The sequence below is a fragment of the Canis lupus genome, chromosome X (assembly GCF_003254725.2).
Source record: "Canis lupus dingo isolate Sandy chromosome X, ASM325472v2, whole genome shotgun sequence".
Classification (NCBI taxonomy): domain Eukaryota; kingdom Metazoa; phylum Chordata; class Mammalia; order Carnivora; family Canidae; genus Canis; species Canis lupus.
Window position 1 is genome coordinate 33,891,408 of NC_064281.1, and position 6,008 is coordinate 33,897,415.

Consider the following 6,008-nt stretch of genomic DNA (forward strand, 5'->3'; position numbering starts at 1 on the left):
AGAGTGGACAGACGCACTTCTGCTATTGGCCTTGGCCTCTGCCCCCATCAGACAACTCCCTACTCAGAAACTCTGCTCTAGATAGAGTCAGAAGGAGGCTTTTCTCGCCTGGTTGGGACTTCACTTGTGCCATATTCTGTGCCTTTCTGACCCCACTCTAGCTTCCCCCATGGTTTAGCCTTAGTGGCAGAGGATGAGCAGCAAGAGAAATGGCTTCCTCTCTTACACTGGGTTCTCTCCAATGCAGGGCATGACACGAGGCTTGGGTGAAAGTAGTTTGCCTGAGAGGTGATCATAGCAACTAGGAGCAAAGGAAAGGAGAGCGACACAGGGAAGAAAGAAATGTGGATCTAAGGAAGGATAGCAGGGGCTGATCTCCTAGGAAGTGTAGAGAATGCCTTGCAGAATTGTCCACAGGAAGGATAGGAGCCTGGGGCCTTTATCCACCAGCTGCCATCTGACCTTGCTTGAGGATTGCCCCTTCGGGGTGCTAACTCCAACCCACTTCTGGGCTATACACACACACACACACACACACACGTATGTAAACTAAGCATGTTCCCACATGGGTGGAGAAGGCCAGGGGCAGAAAGAAGATAGAGACTCTCAGTTTGATGTGAGTCTGCCCACCGAAGCTGCTACTGAAATTCGAGGTGGACCAAGGGCATGATGGGAGTCACTGAAATGCTCTCGTACGCTTCCCCCATGGCAGTTCCATCTCGGAGGATTTATTTTTAAAGATTTTATTTATTTATTCATGAGAGACACAGAGAGAGAGAGGCAGAGACACAGGCAGAGGGAGAAGCAGGCTCCATGCAGAGAGCCTGACACGGGACTCGATTCAGGGTCTCCAGGATCAGGCCCTGGGCTGAAGGCGGCGCTAAACCACTGAGCCACCGGGCTGCCCTCGGAGGAAATTTTAAAACATATTACAGTAGGCTTAAAGATCTTCCAGTCTAATCTCCGTGTTTCAGAGGGGCCCCTAAGATATTGTGATTTAGGGGCACCTGGTTGGTTCAGTCGGGAGAGCGTCCTCTTGATCTTGGGGTCATGAGTTCGAGCCCCATGTTGGGGATAGAAATCGTTTTAAAATAAATTAAAAAAAAAAAAAAAGAACTTACCGAAGGTCAAAACGGTCTACCACTGAGCCAGAACTAGAATTTGGGTGCCAGAAACTCATGTCAGAGCTCTTCTACTGTATCACATGGATCCATTCAACTGATGATTATATGTTTATTGACTGCATATGGTGCTCATAGCATTGCAAAGTATGAGATACAATTCCTGCTTTCAAGGAATTTGCAGTCTTGGTGATGAGAGAATTTGGGTGTTTAGTCATCACATGTGCTTGCTAGAAAAAGGACGGGCTTAAGTACCCTATTCAATCAGACAGTACTCCAGAAACATAAGGAAGAGACAAAAAGGGCCCAGCAGATAGAGTGCCCATGGCAAATATTCACTCAGCAAACTTTGAGTATCCCTCCCAGCTAAAATATGGAAGGAAAACGTTAAGACAGCCCCGCCTGTTCCTCATCTCCTGGCATTCATGGAGTGTGGGCTAGACCTAATAACTCACTTCTAGCAGACAGAATGTGGTAGAAATGAAGGGATGTCACTTCCAAGATTAGGTTATGAAAAGACTGGCTCCTGTCCTGGGTGCTTTCTCTCATTCACTCTCGTGTTGCTGGCTCTGGGGGGAGGGGTAGTTAGCTGCCATGTCACGAGGCAACCCTCAAATGAGACACATGGCCATGAGCTTGGAAGTGGATCTTCTGAGGCCGGCCTGAAGCCATGGCAATGGGCTTTGGAGCAGATTGTCCCTCAGTTGAGCCTTGAGATGGGACTGCAGCCTTGGTAATGTCTTGATTGCAGCCTTAAGAAAGACGTTGAGCCGGAGAACCCAGCTAAACCATGCCCAGATTCCTGACCCTTGGAGATCGATAATATTATTTTCTTGGCTTTTTAGTTTATAAGGTTTGAGTAACTTGTTACATGGCAATAGCTAACTGATACAGAATGCATTCCATCAGAAGTTGTCAGTGAAGGGCACCTGGGGGGCTCAGTGGTTGAGTCTGCCTTCGACTCAGGTCATGATCCCAGGGTTCTGGGATCAAGTTCCGCATTAGGTTCCCCACAGGGATCCTGGTTCTCCTTCTTCCCCTGCCTATGTCTCTGCCTCTCTCTGTGTCTGTCATGAATAATAATTTAAAAAAAAATAGAAAACCGACTTCACCCTGCCAAGATAGCACCCTGCTGTGCTATGCTTGCAGAAGACTGTTGGGAGGACTGAAGTCACTCTTCCAATGGTGGGCAAGGGCACACTCATGTGCACTGCTGAGGTCCCGCACCTGTCCTCCCACTTCTCCATCCTTTGCACGTACATGTATGCGTGCTTGTATGTGTGCCCATGTGTGCGTGCACACGTTCCCTGGAGTGTTGAGCAGAATCACTCCTGGGTCTGCTTTCTCAGGCCAACGAGAGCTCAGCCTGCTAAGAAGTCACCGTAGCCAGGGAGCAGCACCAATCAGCTAGTTCCTTGCTTTGTGTCATTTGCATGGCACTGCCTCATTACAGTATTGGTGAAGGTGTGGGTTTTTACTTTATTAATCTCAGTGTGTAAACATTTTCCTGTGCTTTGCATTTCCATTAGCCCAGAGGAGAAATGGGTAGAAATAACAACCTCTGTGCAGTTCAAGCCTCAAACAGAAGATGTGACTCAGGTCTGGAATCTGAGAAGGAGGCACCGTTCTTGGCAACAGGATTTGCATGTGGAATGCCAATCTGACATGGCAGGCCCATTTTTTCCTTTGCTTTCTTTTCCTTTCCATTTCTGCCCCCCTTCACAAAGTGAAGCACAGTGGGTGCAAAGGGGCTGAGACCCCGGTACCTTTGTGATAGTGGGAAGCCACCTCTCATACCAGTGAGGATGGATTAGCTAATGGCTATTAAATGCTTTGAAATGAATTGTCTCCTGTACCCAAATACTCAATCTGATTATAGCCCTGGGTCTGATATCACTGGAGGGAAATGCAGTTCCTGGCTGACCTCAAAGTGGGCCTTTGTGTGGGAGGGGTCAGGAGGAGGAATCTGTGATTGTTGCTTCCATGCTAATCAAAGGATGACACATGGACAAAGGGGAATGATGCTAGGGCCCTGGCCAATGGCTAGGGATGGGCAGGGAGAGGGGCATAGAGAGAAGGAGACACGAGGCAAGTCTCACAAGAAGAAGGAGGCCCGGGGTAGGGGTGGGGAACAGAGGGAGAGGCAGAGAATTCTATTTCTTACCCTTATATTTCTGTGAAACGTGCTGAAAACGAATGACATCTTAGGAAAGATAAGGTTTACTCTCCCCACTGCCACACACCCACCCACCAAAAGCTTCTGTTCCAAGTTAAGGTGTCAGAAATTATTTTACCTGCCTCTGCTTTCCCTGTTTGCTTATTTGGTCGGTGAGTTGCTTGATTGGCTGCATTTTGTTATTTTAGTTTAAAGTTCAACCAGATACGACTCTTGTATTTTGCCAAGGTGGCTTTTATTTCTTTGCCTGACATGTGGCCCGATCACCTGCCCCAGCTCTGGGGAGATGCAAGCTGCTTGGACCCTCTTGGATTCTGTTCCTGTCTTTGCCTTGGAAAGACCTGTGCTCGGGCCATCATTCCAGCTGCCCTTGGTTGGAGGCAGCCGGGGCTTGCTAGTACCCATTGGTCATGCTGAGCCTGCAGAGTTGGATTCCCTTCTTTATCTTTGGGGAAGAGGATATGAGGCAGCTCAGAGATGGCAAAGATAAGAGAGGGTTCCTGTCAGGGAAAATCTGACAAAGAGAAGGTGCGAGTACTGCTGAGTTTGTGAGTTATCACCTGGGGTAGGGGGAGTAGGCGGCTGTCAATGCCCAGGCCAGCAGATGTTACCCAGAATGAGCTGTAGGATCGATCATCCATCCAACCATCCATTCATTCACTCATCCATTCACCCTGCATTCATGAATTATAATCTCTATTCATTCTGCGTTTATTATATGTCCATTCTTTCAACAAAAATGTACTATCTTCTCTGTATCAGGTTGCTATTCTAGTTCCCGAGTCTACAGTGATAAGACAGAGATGCTCCTTAAGGAATCCGGCACCCACCCAAATAACCGTCTTATGAATTAAGCACAATACTTGTCTTCCAAGAGGTACCAGTGAGGTTTGCTGGGTACCCTGGGAAGAGGGGTGACATCAAGCTGGAGTGGGTTGAGAAACTTTTGCCAAGGAGATAGCACTTGAGTTGGGCCCAGAGGGATGGAAGAGCTTTTCCCACGTGGCCAGCCATGGGGGATTGGCAAGAGATAGGACTGTCGGCAGGCCCGGCTTAAGGAAGGGGGCCAGACATTGGATGAGTGCCAGGGAGGGCAGGCCACTCAGGATGACTGGAGCACAGACCGAGCGAGGAGGGGTGGGGGGGGCAGAAGTGTCCCCAAAGTCCACGGTCAAGACATGGCCGTTGGAGGGAAGCAGGAGATAAGGCTGAGTGGATGGTGGGCAGGTGGCCTAGAGTCTTTCCCCACCAGCAATTCAGCCCAGATGAGTTTGTCACGTTCCCTAATTTTTATCAAAGAATCATGTATCCTAGTCCAAGCTTGTGGAGCGAAATGATTAAGAGTGTTGGGCCTGGGTTTTGGATTTCATGGACCAATACGATGTTTTAAAAATCAAAGGGACTGCCATAATGATGTCAACTTTTGATTTTGGCAAGGAAAAAATGTCCTCAAAATTTGCCAATTTACTATCACCATCTGTGGCGAAGGCTGCTAATTGCCTACTGAGTATCCATTCCCCCTTCCTCCTGATAAACAGAATGCTGTTTTATTTGGGGTGGCAATATGGCCAAATCAAAACCACATTTTCCAGCTGCTGTTGGTCACTGGGCAGAGCATCTGGGACAGCTCTTAAAGGGGGCCGACTAGTCTGCATGTCTTTCCCCCTCCCTGCTTAAAATTACCCTGGGACCACAGGGCACCAGCATCATGCTGCATATGGGGCTCACTCTGCAGCCTTGCGTCTCCCCGAAGAAGCAAAGAGGAACATTATCTGCCTGGTGTTTAGAACCCTCTGAATCCCTCTTGGCGATTCTTGTTCCCTCCATGATTGTCCTCACCCTGTTTGACCCTCGTAGGTATGTGAAGGGTGTGAGCATGCTGGCAGCCGACCTCTGGCCCTCTTCTCTTTTTTTTTCTGAGACTCCTCTTTCCATCATGAGGGCTTTTGTCTGCCCCTCCTTTCTGGTAGTAATTGCTCTTGAATCATGCATGACCTTCTCATTTCATAGATGGCACTATCCCCACGGTAATGTGCGGCCAAGACAGCATAAAGTGTTCTAGATATTTCAAAACAGGGGATCCCCAATACGAAGAACTGGTTACAAAAACATTGGATGGGCAGAGCGGCCATGTGGTGGGCACCAGGACCCTTCACCCAGAACCCTTTCCAGGAAGGACTGGCCCTAGCTGCTGGGAGTGCTGTGGGTGCTGGGCGCAAACAGGCTGTAGCTGTCAGCTCTCTTCAGGGTTGGCCTCAGTGGCAGAAAGCACTTGCCCAAGGCCATGCACCCCCCACCCTGGGCAGATGACTCTGATGGGCCCTGTCTACTCCAGATCTCCCTGTGGAGCTGGCCAAGGCTTCGTCAGATGAGCCTCACAGTTTTGACTTCTCCCTCTACCCAATCCTGCTGCCTCCTGCTCCATCCCACAGATGGCAATCCTTAATAAATATCCTGAGTGCCAGACTCTGTGTCAACATCAGCTTCCAGAAAACCTGACCTGCGACCTGAGACTGGATCACAGAGATGAATAACTAACTGCAGAAAGTCACAGACACCCCTAGACTAAGCAACAGAGGCCAGGAGGCCTGGCATCAGAGTCCAGGGGCCTGCTCACCGCTGTGAAGGCTGGAGCATTTGCTGGAACAGAGCCATGGTGGAAATTCCAGAGCCCCCCATGAGCCCCCCAGCCCGAAATCGCTACAGCCTCT